General features: G+C 53.0%; 1 long non-coding RNA gene across 4 annotated transcripts; it reads left to right on the top strand.

Annotated features, from left to right (window-relative positions):
- Window positions 1–2,204: 2,204 nt before the first annotated feature.
- Window positions 2,205–13,338, top strand: LOC308180190. Of its 4 annotated transcripts, XR_013940797.1 has the most exons (4): window positions 2,205–2,336; window positions 8,374–9,313; window positions 9,759–10,113; window positions 12,921–13,338. It is a non-coding gene; the product is annotated as an uncharacterized lncRNA (long non-coding RNA). The 4 variants fall into 4 exon arrangements; XR_013940799.1 differs by lacking the exon at window positions 12,921–13,338 and adding an exon at window positions 6,291–6,444 and having other exon boundaries at window positions 2,263–2,336; window positions 8,374–11,159; XR_013940798.1 differs by lacking the exon at window positions 12,921–13,338 and having other exon boundaries at window positions 2,216–6,444; window positions 8,374–11,159.
- The last annotated feature ends 2,125 nt before the right edge of the window (window positions 13,339–15,463 follow it).

Raw genomic sequence — 15,463 nt, 5'->3', positions numbered from 1 at the left:
CTCTGGTCTCCGGCTGGCAGGGGCAGAGCAGCCTCCTGCCCTGACCTGCCTGCAGCGGGGCTCAGCCGGCTCTGCTTTGGGAAGCAGTGGTGCAAGGATGCAAAACGCTTGTTTGTTTTTTTTCCTGACCAGCCTGGAGGCACCATGTGGACAGAGCCTCTTCCCACGCCAGGCAGCCCCAGGACCGCCCACCAGCACATGCAAATCCCGGGATGTTTCCTGGCTGCTTCTGAGCCTTGGCAGCATCTTGCTTCTGGCTGAGGCTCGCAGGGAGGCTCCGACCCAGCTCTGCCGAGCGCCTTGCTTGCCTGCTCCTCCTTCGCCTGGGAAACGTGAGCCCAGAGCACGACCCTGGCCCAGTGCAGCAGCTCTGCTCCTCTGCAGCTGCGGCCCAGCCCCAGCCTCCCCGGAGCCGCCTGCACAGCACAGCCTGCGCCCGGGGCCAGGTGCTGGGAGCCGCGGTGTCAGCGCTGGCCCAGCGAGCACCCACGGCCAGGGGCAGCCCCACGCACGGGGACGCCGCCTGTTGTACAGGTACTGATCCTTGCTTCTTCATTGGCAGGGTGCTTGTACAAACGGGGGTGCCAGACTCGCTTCCTGCTTCTAACAGGGCAAGGCAATTAGCGAGACATGCCGCAAGATTACAAAATGCAATGAAATACTTAAAATCTACCCTCCAGACTAAAGTAAATCAGACATGACTTTGACAAGGTGAAACCAAAGTGATGAAACCAATCCATTGTGCTTGGGGAATCGATCTCCCCAGCAGGGAGTAGAGAGGCCATCGATTCACAGCCTCAGCAGTCAGGAATGTCAAGCTGCCTGATCTAAATTTCTATATGCATCACTCCAGATTAAATGATGGAGGAGCAGGCCGTGTGCAGGCATCCACCTGCCCGGTGGCACCTGCAGGGATCTGCAGGCTGCAGGACGCTGCGAGCTGCGGGGCGCCCACTGGGTGCCTCCTGCCCTGAGGAGCTGCAGGGGTGCTGGCAGCCGGGGGGTGCCGGGGGGGCCCAGCCTCTGGGCTGCCGGGGCACGCAGGGGGGTCGAACACCTGCACCCTGCCCGAGCACCAGAGAGTCGCACTGTGAAACCTTCTGTAGTAATTAAGATTTCATTCTTAAAAATTAAATATTTATCTGGAAACATGAGCTCTGGCTGTGAAGACCCTGGGCTGGATCCATGTCTCCAGACCGGGACGGGGGTCAGGGCCCGTCACGCGTGACAGCACACTGTTGGGGCAAATGCAATCAGCTGCTTTGTCATTGTCATACCAGGCAAGGCCATTAGTTTTGTCAGTGTGAGAATAAAGAGCCGTCTCTGGGGAGAGATGGAAAAACTCGATCCGGCTCCCAGCAGCCCTGAGGGGGTTGTGTTTTACCATTTCTTTATGACTTACCAGCTGGAACAAGAGCAGACTTAGCAGTCACGAGTGGCAGGAGCATTTTCTGCTTCCATCTCCCACCGGGAGTTTGTGACAGAATAGCAGGGACTTGTGGTAGGAAGCTGAAAAGCCAGAGAACAGATTGAGGAGGGGAGGGAAGATGGTGGAGTTCGGTTGTGCCGAACCTGAGATACTTGTGGGGTGCGCTCTGCTCCGCCTCACCCCGCCAGTGGGCAGGGGGCTGCGTGCCCCCGGGTTTGGGCGTCTGGGGGATGGGGCACTGCCCACAGCTCGTGTCACTGCACCACGCTGCTCGGCCCTGTCTCACCAAAGCTGCCTTTTTTAATTGTTGGTGTGCAGTAAATTTTCAGTGCAGAGACGCTCAGGTGTAAGTTAAGGAAAAACAAGCAGCCACAGCAGAGGAAGGCTGCCGGGGGGAGCTGGGGCTGCGCCGGGCCCACCGAGGCCAGGGACAGCACTTGACTCCTGGTACCCGGTTGGGATGGTGGATTTGCCTGCAAATAATTTCTGGCCTCTGGACTCTTAAACAACTCCAAAATGATCAGAATAAATACATTTTTCCTCAACTTTTTTTCATCCACTGAATGAGTAGGTTGCTCTTTTTAAGCCATTGTATCTCACAACGTATTTAACCATTTTGGTAATAGAGATGATAATACACAAGTAATTAAAAGTGACCGTGGCCTCTGTCTGTGCTGCTAGCAGAGACGCGGGACATCCTGCCATTTACCGAACAACTGCTTCTTTATTTCTGTCACGTTTGCTGCTTTAATACACGGATATGAGCCATTTCCCTGGGAAAAGCCCGGGCGGGGTGGGGCAGTGGGAGCCTGCAGCCAGCTGCCTGTGCCACCGGCGTCTGGAGAGGGGTCTGCAGAGCCGCCTGCAGCCCTTGGAGGGGAAAACGTGTGATGGACAGGAGAAGCAGGTTGGTATCAGTCAAATAATCCCTCTCATTAGTCTTCTGTAAACCAGGAGATAAGGCAGTGAAAGGGACAGCTGCTCCTTCTGCTGTGAAGTGGGTGGGGGTTCCTGTAGCAAATTTGTCAGTGACAGGAGAATCTCCCACGTGAAGGATTCCTCCAGAACACGCTCAGGTACAGCTCGGCTTGCAGCAAAGCTTTATAAGCCCTTCCTCCGTGCCGACCCCGGGAACCCAAATCTTTCTTAAAAGTGCTCTTAAAGAGGCACCATCAAGCAAGGGTCAATGCCCACGGCACCGACGCGCGCTATCTGGCGGTACCGCAAACACACGGGCACGTCCTCACGAGACGCCCAGCCATTTTCAAAATGGCATCCTTGAAAATGCACACATTTTGTTTTCAACGTTTTTTAAAACTTCGGCACAGCAGTGTCTGCCAGCAGAGCACAAAGGAGAGTCACGAGAGGGAAGCGACGCTGAGCAGTGCAACCGCATTGTCAGATCTGTGCAAGCGCAAAGCCAGGCTGACAGCGTTACAGTAGCTGTAGAAAAAATGTAAGCCTTAAGCATTTAAAATGTTAGCAGTGTGATAAAGATACAAGAGCTTCTATATTATTTGCTTATTTTTTAACCTCACAAAATCCATTTGCAGTTATTTGTAGCGATTCCAAATGAAACATACACTGGCAAACACAACTGAAAAAGGGAATAATCTTGGTACATGATAATTGTTTATGCAAAATAAACTGTCACTGCCAATGTTTGGCATTAGTATACATCTTTGTTGACAGTATGTTAGTAATGTTCTATTTTCTGTATGAGTTGTTATGTTTGCAATTACAAGATACGAAATACCACCCGGCACCTACACCAACTTCAGCTTCCCACTCTTTTGCATCACAAGATTTTTGTATTACCTGAAATCTACTTTCAAAATTTCATCTTTCTAGTTACAGATTAAATACTATTAAGTGTTATTAAACTTGAAAGATTTGTTTCCAAGTAGCAAACAGATTCCCCATATTATTCTTTACTGTAAGTAGTTGTTGTTATATCTTATTCATCTGGAAAATAATTTCAAACAGCCATGAAAATAGCGGATTTCTCTCTGTTAAAATGATAGTCAGAGCCTGGGCCGCTGACATATAGTAACATGATTCACTTGGACAGTTACTGACTGCACATCCAATTCATTTCTTCTCTAGAGCACCAAGTTATTATCTGAAATGCACAAGGTGTCTGGGGGTAACATATGATCAGCCAGGGACGCTTTTGACGGCTTGAAGAGCAATCAATAAAAATTGTCTCCAGCAGTTTTGTAGAGTATGGAAGTTGGTGGTGAAATGAAGTGATGGAGATTAACTAGTGGAAGTCAATGCCCTGGTGCTGTGAACCCTGTTTTTTAATTAAAGATCCAAAGCTGCTTTTCAGTTGAATAGGGCTTTTTTCCCCCATACCAAATTCTGTGCTGAAGGATAACTTCCCTCCACTCTGTGTGTGCACGAGTGCGTGTGCACCATGTAATAGCTGCTGCTTCCTCTGCCTGCCCAGGGCTTTTGTGCCTCTGCAGCCTGACAGGGAGATTTGCGTTAGCTGGTGGTGCTGGCTGTGCTTCAGCCTGGAGCAGCCCCATTCCCTCCTTCCACGCACCATTCAGGAGAATGCTTTGCTATTGTGGATGGTCACTGTTGGTCACTATTTGGAAATGCATTTTAAAGTTAATCTTTAAAATCATATTGCCCTAATTGACATTCTTGTTCCCAGCTCCCTCACCCATCCATACCCTTCATGGACAGCTCTTCTTTCACCCACTACAAAAAGGACCTGTAATCTACTAGCCTTACATGACAATCATTTGACTTTGGTCTCATATTTATGAGTCTGCGTGTACTCTCTCTGAGGTTACTACAAGTTTTTCAATTAACATTAACAGTGTGGGTCTGGGTTCTATACTCCTTGCAAAGAATGACATTTGTTTTGTGAGTAAGCATGTTGTGCAAAGGCTGCTGTGCTTTCTTGCTTATCTGCACAGCAAGGAGATGTTTGCATCACTGAAATGGGTCGTGGCAATGTCAGTGGAGGCACCTGCCCGCTTCCAGAGAGCCAGGGACAACCCCAACCCGTCAGCCCTGAGGAAATCCATTTGCCTTTTTTAGCATTTCTAGTGGAGGAGAAATACCTCTCTTTAAAGCACTCTGCTAATTTTCTTCCATTAAGCACAGTTCAAAGATATATGTTTTTGATAGTGACATAATAATAAACATGTAAGGACTTGTTTACAAAGAAATAGTTACTGTTTGCTAAATAGGTTTAATGGAAAACAGCAAAGCTCCCTGCTGGGGTTTAGTACAGGACCACTGTGTATGTAGGGCGGGCAGTCCTCAAACAGCATGCTCTTTGCTTCTCACGTACCAATTACTTGAGCTCAGAAAAGGTTTTTGTAACAGCTCCAGTGCCCAAATATCAGATGATTGCACGCTTTGAAGCAAATCTTTCCTTCTGTCTATGCAAGTGTCTTTCCTATCTGTGCCATGTTTAATATTTGGATTTATGTGGACAGCATCTTTCAAGCTAGCCTGGCGATGCTGTGCTTCTACAAATGGTATGCATGTCAGTTCCTGTAAAGAGATGCTACTTTAAATGACCCCTTCCCAGCAGGACGAGAGCTGCTTAGCCTCCGGAAGGAGTCCTGAACTCCAGCTCCTGCAAGCTGAGCCTGGCCCAGCTGCTGCAGCAGGAAGCAGCCCGCACAGCTGGCCGGCCTCTCAGCCTTGTCCTCGGTGCTTGCTGCCCGCCGGTGGCACGGACCCGGTGCCGTTACCCAAGTGGGGGTCAAAAGCAGGCAGGGAATCTGCTCCGGGGTGCCGGGCCATGGCGGGGTCTGGCCTCTGCCCCAGCAGCGGCGCATGGTGGGGATGCGCGACCCAGCCGCTGTGCACGGGTGTGGGAGCGGGGCCACCCGGCGCTGTGCTGCCCGCCCCCGCTGCCGCCACCCGCACGGCCCGTTGGCCCCAGGTAACTGCCTGGGGTCTGGGCTGATGGAACCAGCCCTTCGGCTCCTGCGTGTAGTCCAGCAAGATGTCGGCAGGCGCAGTATAAAGTAAATGGCAGAAGAGAAAAGGTGAATTGCAATTCGAATACAGCAGCACATGGAGGCAAAGGATGGGCTTAACAGCTTAATTTAGAGCCACTGTGCGGTGTGGTGATGGGAGCAAAGTGCAAATGCTCATGCTGCAGGGGTGAGAGAAAGACCTGGCCCTTGGCCCTGAGGGGCCCTAGGAGGCCCAGGCCACTGCCGTCCAAGCAAGCAAAACCTCAGAAAGCAAAGGAGAGGGGAGCGGGGCACTGCGGCCGCAGGGGCACCACAGCCCAGCCCCGCCGCGCTCGCGGGCTCCTCTTGGCGGAGCTGCCTGGGCTCGGCAGGGCTCCCGGAGCCTCGCGCCTCACACGCGTGCTGTAATCCACAAGTAGGGGTTGGCTGCAAGGCTTTGAACTATACCACTTGGTTTAATAAGAAATGTATAAAAATAATAAAAATGGAAACTCATGGATATTATTTGTCAAGTGTGTGCCTAGCAACTCCCTGTTATTTCACATATCGTTCTAGTGGGAACATAAGTAAAACACATTAGCAGTAATTTAAAGTTGCTATGTGCATTGATTATTTATACCCTTACATAAAACTCCAGTCTCTCTGTGCAGTACACCAGCCTTGATAAACTGTGTATGTTAAATCACAATCTCCGAATATGTGGACAGAATCTCCAGGCGAATATTGTAGGTTTTTTTAATATATATAGAGAGAGATAGATCCACTCTTTGGTAGTGACTTGTTTGGTTCAAGTGCATCTCTAAATCACACTCTACATATAAATAATAAATAAGGGAGGCTCATATCCTTAATATTATTCTCATGTCTTATTAAACTAATATTTCAAAAAACTTTTATTTTTCCTTTAGTTGCAGGTCACCGCTAAAGTTAAAAAAAAAAAAAAAATTACAATCTGGCTCTGATGCTTCACAGGAAGAATGCAAGAGTCCCTGGTAAAGCACAGGCATGAATGATTATTCTAATTGCCTGGAGATGCCTTCTGAGATATGGAATAATTAAGCGGTGAGATGATTGAGACCTTCGGCACCTTTGTCTGTGTTCCCCCCCAGGCCCCCTCCTCCCAGGCACGGAGAAGAAAAGGGCCGTTTTCTGAAAGCATGTTTTATTTTTCACTTTATCACGACGAACATTTTATTTGATTTCTTGCCATGAAAAATCTTTCACTGCATCCGGGCCATTTCTTATGGCCCTTTGTGCACAGCTTTTCTTGCAGAGGCAGAGCCGGTGTGCCTGCACGGCCGCCGGGCAGCGCGAGCCCGACGGCACCGCCGCGGTGCCCCGGCCTGCGGGCGCACGGGAGCGTGCCCTCGCTCCGGCTGCACGTGCCCTCGCCTTCGCCTGGCCGGGCGCTGCTGAGGCTCCTGCGCGTGCACGCGGGCCGTCGGGTCGGGCTGTGCACGCGTGGAGCAGCGCTCGCCTTCACGTGGACGGCGCACCGTCTGCCACCCGCCTGCCTGAACTGAGCTGCGGGTTATTGATGGCCGTTATCGTAGGAGGCTTACCTGTAAAGCCCCGCCGTACGTTTACAACACCACTGTCAGCGTGGCGGTGACTGCGATGCCATGGATAAACCAATGGCAACACTGAGAAAGCTCTGAGATAGCAAATCTCTCACAGCTCTACAGGATCGCTCCCAGGGCCGCGTGGGCAGCGGCGGCTCCACAGGGCTACTGCCGTGCCACGGGAATTGCTGGGGAGTGTGCGGTGACTTGGGCAATTGGGCAAGGTGTGCCAGGCAGCCGGGGACCGCGTGCGCAAACACCTGCAGGATTCAGGGGGTGATTTCTTGGCTCTCCGTGGCAGCTGGGGAGGCAGCCGCCGGGTGCTCAGCTGCAGCCAAGCCAGCAGAAGCCACTGAGCTTGCTCAGGGGGTGATGCACGAGGGCGCCCAGAGGGACAGGCATGGTTCTGCCAGTCAAACCTGGAGTAAACATAATGCATCAAAATTTACTGAGAATTAACATCCCAAACATCTGCTGGAGCAGAGGGTAGTTTGGCAGATAGCTGCCACCAAGAGAGCCGCGGGGCCGCAGCTCTGCCGGCAGCCGAGGAGCTGCCCGAGCCTTCTGTCGAGCTGTGGCTGGGCTCTGCAGGTCCCTCGGCGCTGGCCGGGTGCTGCCAGGCTCGGCGCACAGGAGCCCACCGTGTGCCGGCGTCGCTCGGCCGCGAGCGCTCCTCCAGCCCGTTCTGCCTGCAAGCAGAGCTGCTGAGCGCTCCTGGCTCAGTCCTTCTCCGTTGGAAAATGCCAATTTGTCAGAAGCAAGATGTTTTGTAGGAACGTGTTGCCTTTGACAAAAATTTGTTTCGAAAGAAAAATTGGGGATGTGGGGGGAAGTTTCCCTGATAAGGTCAAAACATTCAGCTTCAACCTTTTCAGAACAGAACATTTCAATTTCCCACTCCAGACTGATATTTCATTTCAATTTTGTACTAAAAATGTAAGTAAAATCAGAAGTTAGAATTAAATGTTCAAATTTTCCTGAAGCAAGCCACTTCTGTTGACCTGAAATTAGACTTTTTACAAAATTCTGTTTTATGGAGCATTTAGGATCCAGCTACTATTGCAGCACAGCTCTAATTGTTCTCTCTGGATGGAAAGATCTGGCTTTCTATTTTGCACTGGTTTATTGCCTGAAGAAAGGGTCTCCTATTTCTCATGGGGCTTGCTATTTTTATTGAAATATAAGCAACAAAATTTAAAATAATACATGATAATATTATCAAGGGACGTATGAGACAGAGTTAGCATTGCACTCGTGTGACAGTAAAACAGGTAGGAGCTTCCAAGAGAGATGGATGCAAACACAGATAGTGCTTCAAACTCAGCTGTCTGCAGCTTGTCAGACTGATGATACTGCAGTGCCGATAGTCATTTGCATAACCTTTTAAAACGAGGTTTGTTTACTACCGTCCCTCCCGCTCTAATTGCAGGGTATAGGATGCTTTCCCTAGAAACGGACACATTAAATGCTCTGCAGTCTCGGCTCAGCCATGTGAAGCAGCCATGCAGCACAGGATAAATGAGTGGGCATCTGAGATCATGGGTGACTGCAGCACACAGAGAAAGTCATGCAAAAGGAAGACGCAGCTTAAGTGCCACATCATGAATGTGTGCACGTGGTTTGGGCAGTTCAAAGACAGTTCCTTCAGTGATGGGCAGTGCTATTATCTGATAATACCTGAAATCACTTTATTAGGTGCTACGTCCTGCCTCGGGTGAATTATTCCAGTGCTGTGACTCAGGAGAGCAGTTGCTGCTGGGGTGATGGTCTGCACCTGCCGCTGGTGTCTCCTGGCACACAGGTATGAACATGCTGCCTGCCAGCAGCCCTCGCTCCTCCAGGCTCTGCACTGCTCACCCCTGTTCCAATTATAAATCTCTGTCAGTTAAGGATCCTTCAGAACTCTCCACAAAATCTAGAAAGTTTCTATCCTTAGCAGAGAGCTGATTCTGACCTTCCCAGGATGAAGCCCATGGGCCATGCCAATGCTGCAGCTGGAGCACAGCTGCCGAGCCCGAGCAGCTCGGCTCACGCTTGTCCCGCCGAGCACGAGGCCCCGCGCTCTCCAGGAACACTCCTGTTGGCATGGACCGGAGTCCTGCAGGTTGGAAAGCACACGGTGCCCGAGGAGAGTGCTCAAATACCTCTGACACCGAGACCCTCTCCCAAGTCAGAAGCTACAGTGAACTCATCTGACAGGCAAACACGGCCACGCCGGTGTGCGAACAAACGGCAGCATCTGTCCGCCTGGCTTCAGCGGTGCTCCTCGTGCGAGGGCTGCGCTCCAAACGCCGGCGGTGCCCGGAGCCTCGGAGCCAAGTGCTCGTTCTGTGCTCCAGCGCGGGGCGCAGCCTCCCCGCTGCACCCAGGTAAGTACACGGGAGCTGCTGAGGCCCAGGCCGGGCGTGCAGGAGCCCAGCGCCCGCCAGCAGGAGAGCAGCAGAGACTCGCAGCCCCCAGATACAGGAGGAAAGGCTCGCTACATGCAGAGGGCTAAATCTGGTGGCTGTTGTCTGTGGCGCAGTGGGAGCCTGGCCCTGCTGGCTTGACACCGCTGCCCTGGGCGCTGCCCGGGCACAGAGCGGGGCTGTGCTGGTGGCCGGGGACGCTGCGTGGCCGGGGCAGGCGCTGTGACGGGGTGGGCAGTGAGGGCAGGGGCTGGGACGGAGCTGCCGGGATCCTTGGGCATGCAGCACGCGTGCGAGCAGGGCTGTGCCAGAACCCCTGCTCTTGGCTTGCGGTCTCCATGTTTTGAGGAGGCTGACGGCACATCAGCGGTTTGCATTTGAAAAGTGTCTTATAATTGTATGCTAGGTGGTAGCTGTTTGTTTCCCTGGCTGGAACCCCCGGGGTGCAGAAGTCATCTCTCCTGGTCTTGTGTGAGGCTTCGCCCCCACAAATCTGTGCACAGAGAGAGGAAGGTGCTGCTGCCAGGCCACGCCTCTGCAGAGCCAGGTGCGAGCCCCCCGTGCATGCCTGGAGCTGGGTCTTGGGGCGGTGTGAGCCTGCGCACGCCTCCATCCATCGTCTCCAGCCAGGGTGCTCGCCCCAGGGCCGCGCTGCCCACCCGCTGCACACCCCAGGAGACACAGCAGCGCTCAGAACCCTCTCATGCTCATCCTTCTCCAGTACTGCAGCCTCTTCTGCAGGTCTTGGCTGGCTCCAGCAGGTGAGGAACCACACGTCTGAAACATTTTGTGCTCCTTTTTCTGGGTTCTGGTTACGGCTGTGGTGGCAGGGAGTGCTGGGCTCCTCCGGTGTTGCCTCCCTCCCCTAGCACGGCGCTGCTGTCGGTGGCAGTGACATGAGAACAATACTTTATGTAAATAACTTCCAAGCGGAGTTACTCATTATTAATGCAGACAGTTCTGAAGGCGAAAGCAAACAGCATTTGGCAGCAAGAACTTTTAATGAGAATGTCATTAAGGAATTCAGACTGCGAACCACAAAGTGATTCCTGGTGCACCCGGCTGACTTCTCTGCCTTTCTGTTTCTTGCCTGTCCACTAAACATAAAAATGTCATTTGTTTTTATAACCCAGAATCCAAGCTTTCTCTCTCTCCTTTTATTAACCAATTTATTAGCAGGACAAGAGCAGCCAGCTGGAGTTGGAGGGCAGTGGCCTATGAACCCTTTTTTTGCAATCGTCCTAATTATTTATTGCTATCAGACATCAGTGTTTCTATAAATTAAACCCTCTCTTCCCATAGCTGCCCCATGGGTTTAAATCAATACAGTGCATCTCACATAATATGCTATTATTAATAAGCAATGGCTTGAGATCATTCTACATAACATTACTCCGTAGCCTAGGATGTGCTAAACCAGGGGGAGCGGGGGCCGGGACGAGGCGGAACCAGCCCAGGTAAGGAGGAACACGGCTGGTGCCCACCAGGCAAGGACTGGTGTGGCCTCAGAGCTGCATCAACCCTAAAACCGAAGGAAAACTTAAGATCTGAAATGCTCATGGAACAGCATTTCTGGTCTATGGAACACAGCGGCATTCTGAAATGCATTTCCTCTTGAACTGGAACAAAACTTAAACATTCACGGTAGAACAGGAGGAAAAAAAACACTTTAATTTAGAAGCACTGGAGCTATCAAATTGTTTCATTATGTATAAAAATATATTATCAAATACAATATGCTACATATTATAACGCTAAATAAATATTTCATATTATATGCAATTTTAAGCAGAAGTAATTGAAATAAGAACAGTGAATATATATATTTTAATATTTTACCTTATCAAATCAAAAATTTCAACCAAATATAAAAAGGGAAAAAAAAATTGTTTAATCTTTCTCCCATCAAAGGTGTCATCAAAACTGACATCCCCAGGAGTATTTCCATTTCAATGAAAATGCTTTCCTTGATGGAAAGCTGCTCTCCTTTAAAAACAGAAGATACACTCTGCATCGCTGCCGAAATCCTCAGCAGGGTAAAATTGGGCTGATAAGCTTTCCTCCTTTCAGCGTGGGTTCTGAGTGATTGTGCTCAGCATCTGGCCTGCGCAGCGCTATTTAATCATACGTTTGCTGTGTTACCTGCACTGAACGCAGCCGCCTGTACCTGCGGGCCGTGCCCTCGGGCACCTGGGGCGGGCAGAGCTGAGGGACGGGCTGGGAGCTGTGCATGGCCCCACGGGGCCAGGCGGGGACCAGCACCTCCCGGGCACCCGGCACGCCTGCGCGGCCCTGCGTCGTCCCCCTGCGCTTCTTTTACATTTAATCTTTCACCCGATAGAGCATTAGCATCATTGCAGTGTCTTTGTCGGCTGGGCTGCGACACAAGTCCTGGTGATAAAGGACGCCTCAGCTGGGCAGGTGTCAGATCCGAGCGGACGGTCACATTTCACTGTTTCTGTTTGCTGTTGATTGCAACTTTCCTGGACCGTGGAACGGGCCTGGCTTCCCTTCGGCCCCACTGTTAATCGTTGCAGGGTTTGCTTTGTCTCTGTGCTGGGAGGGCTGTTTTCGCCTCTTCCTCTCGTCTTCTCGTACGGTGTATTACAGAGAAAGGTCTAACTGCAAAATATTTTAATGATGCAGATGAGCTCTAGCACATTAAAACTCCTTGGAGCTGGCAGTTCCTCTGCTATCAGGCTAAAGACCTGCCGGTCTCTAAGATGTGTTACTTCTTGTGCTTTCTTCTTGGTCCTTACGAAAAAACGCCCCATTTCCTCTAAAACAAAACAAAACCAAACCAAACCCCACCTGTCTGGAAGTTACGCCGTCACAGAACAGGCAGCTCACTGCTTCCCCTGGCATCTTTATAAAATTATAAACAGGCCAGAACGCCCGCAGCTGCACTTCCGTTAGCCCTAGTCACAATTTTGTGATGAAACGCAACGCGCCCGACGAGGCGTCCCGAAGGCACCTCGCGGGTCCGGTGCCGGCCCGCCCGTGCCGCACAGGGCCGAGACCCAGCGGGCCGCGTCTGGGCGCCGCGGCCCCGGGACGGCTCCGGGACGGCTCCGGGACGGCCCCGGGACGGCCCCGGGACGGCTCCGGGACGGCTCCGGGACGGCCCCGCGGGGCGCAGCAGCCGCCGGCAGCCGCCGAGCCCCCGGCCCCCGGGGCCGCCCCGCCGCGCCTCGCCCCGCGCAGCTCCGCCTGGCGGCCGCCCTGGGGCCCGGCACCGCGCGGCGCGGACGCGCGGGGAGCCCCCGCGGGCCGAGGGCAGCGCCGAGCCCCGGCGAGCGGCGGGGGGCGGGCGGCCGCGGCTCGGGCTCGGGCCGGCGGGCCCGGGGCAGCCCGGGCGTGGGGTACCCGTGGGCAGAGGCGGCTCCTCCCCCGCCTCCCTGCCTGCTTCCCGTCTCTCCCTCCCTCCCTCCCTCCCTCCCTCCCTTCTGTTTCATCTTTTTTACATCTTTTCTCTTCCCTCCTTTGTCTCTTCCTTTCTCTTTCTTCTCCTTTCTTTCTTTTCTTTTCTTTCTTCAGTCGAGATTAATTAATGGGTCATTTCTTCCAGGGAATTTGAAGGCTCTCTTCCCAGCCATCGCTTGGGCTAGTGCCAGTGTTTCATTGTGACCGCTCTGTAAATCCCATCTGTGGCAGGCTGAGAAAGAAGAGAAAAGCACCGGTTTGAAAGACTCAGAGATTTTGCCCCTGCAATGAATTGCACAGTCTTTTCAAGGACATCTTCGGGAGTCACAAATATTAGCATAAATACTGCATGCAAATAGAGAAGAAGCCTCTACAGCTCCACTGCAAGAGCCGTTCTCTCCAGCACAATGTGCTGTGCGATCACTGTTTGGGAACAGCCCTGCATTCAGAGAGCAGTCAAAAAAAAAAGCAACTTTTTTTTTGTTAAAAATAATTATATCTTGTCAAGTATGGTGGCATCTGCAAAATATCTGTTAATCTAAATTACATGATACTTAAAGAGCAGAACTGGAAGCTGTACCGATGGTATTTTTTCTCCCCATACACTTTTATAAATTCAGTTAACACATTTGTACAGTCTGTGCGCCACTCAGGAAGGAGCTGCAGGAGCTATAGGATGCATAGGGGCTAACCCTCCCTGGAGATTTGTGCCAGCACCCTGTGTGACTCCTGCCCTACCTTACTCAAAGCATCACCTAAAAAAGCCTCATTGCTACTGAGCACCCCAGCACGTGGGAGTCCCGGGCAGCAGCCTTTGCAGACAGACAGGGAGCTTTAGCAGTGGCCGTAGCTGGGGCAGAGCTCACCACGAGCGCAGTGCTCAACGTTCAACGCTTCGCTCACCGCCCCAGCCCCTGCTGCTGGGCCCTGCGGGAGGGAACCTCTGCAGGTGCTGTAGGAAAAGCCCTGCACCGCAACCCCAGAGCATCTCCTGGCTGTGGGCAGGTGGGCCTCTGTTCATCCCTGACAATCTCAGAAGTTTAGATATGAATCTCTTGATTTCTGCAGACTGAGTGTGCTTGGGCAGCGTCAAAGAGCATTCAGCCTCCTATCTGCAGTGCAGCAATAGCTCGTCCCTGTTCAGGACTTGTGGGGCATTGCCTGCACAGCTGCTGGTGAGCGTCTAACTACCAGGGCGGACTCCAGACGAGAAGGATCCTTCAGAGACCCCTCAGCTCTCTCCCCTTCTGGTTCTGCTGACTGGGGAGAGGCACTGCACATGTGAAGCCAGGGTGCCGGGAACATAAAGGCACCAGTGATAGCAGGAACGGATGACAATACCTGGTGCTACATCGTGAGTCCTGATGAGCTTGTGCACATGTGCCAGGGAAGCAGGAGCTGGGAAGGTCCAAAAGGAGGAATGTGCCTACAAGCAGATTAGAAACACAAAGCCGTCTGAGCTGCACATGGCCACTGGGACTGCACAGCAAAGAGCAAGCGCTGCTGCCCCAAGGAGACTGCAGCTGATTACCAGCGACACATCCCGGGCTGTCTCTGCGGCAGAACAATGAGCCCTGGCACGGCCGCCGAGCTTCCTGGCACCTCCGCGCTCCGGCTCTATCTGCACATGCACATCTGTGCCGCCGCCGCTGCGCGCCAGCCGGGGGGAGAGCCAGCCCGGCCATCGAGCAACATCCACAGCCGTCATCCTCCCAGGCTCCTGCTATGCACAACACACTGCCTAACAGCTGAGGCCAGAAGCTTTTCCCAGGCTAAGAGGATCGGGGAGCTTTCAGATGCTCTGCCTGCATGCCTCTCATCTGAGCGCTCGGGCGGGGGCATGCCGAGGTGCACATGTGGGCCAGAGCCGGGGAGAGGTGTGGGCAGAGGGAGCTGGGGCTTTGGCTCCAGCACACTGCTCATTATCAAAACCTGCGAGACATTTGTTAGCTCGTTAGCACTCCCAGCTCTGGACTGCTGCTTGCAGGCTGGCGCAGGCTGCTCGGAGCACGATGGGGCTGGGCACCTGCAGTCCAGTGTGCTCACCCGCTGCCGGTGCTCCAGGTGCAGCAGGCTGGAGGCCAGCTTGTCCTTCGGACTTTGTGGTCCTCGTCCACCCAGCAGCAGAACCCAGAGCCAGCTGTTTCCTCTGGAAGTGCCGGAGATATCCAAGGGTGATTGCAGAATTTGGGTCCAGGCTTTGAGGACGCACAAGAAGAAAAAACATGGCAATTACTGAGGAGAGTCCTTGCCTGAAGGACCTGGCGCTCATCAGTTTTCTCTAGTCCTGAGTGCGTGCAGCTGCAAGGTGCACTGCTCTCATGGTGCAAACCAAAATGCCAGCACCTGAAAGGCAGAAACCAAATATGCAGGCACGGTGCAGCTTTCCTGGGGAAAAGGTGTGCGTTGTTAGGATCATGGAGTACTCTTAAATTCCTCACTGATGCTAGCTGTCACAGCATCACCAGCGGGGCGCTTCCTGGGCAATGCCAGCAGCCTCCCCTGCTGCCAGCGATGGCCTGGCCTCAGCTGCTGGAGCGGCACCGCAGCTGGCGCCGGCCGTGCCCCGTCCCTGGCAGTGCCCAGCCGCGGGGCAGCCGTCCCGCACCCGCACAGCTGCTCCCCGCTCGGTGCCCACCGCCTGCGTTTCTCCAGTCCGGCCTTCTCGGAGGCCTGGCCTCGCACACG

Source organism: Anser brachyrhynchus, assembly GCF_964034855.1.
Source record: "Anser brachyrhynchus genome assembly, chromosome: 19".
Taxonomy (NCBI): Eukaryota; Metazoa; Chordata; class Aves; order Anseriformes; family Anatidae; genus Anser; species Anser brachyrhynchus.
This window is presented reverse-complemented; position numbering and strand designations above follow the sequence as displayed.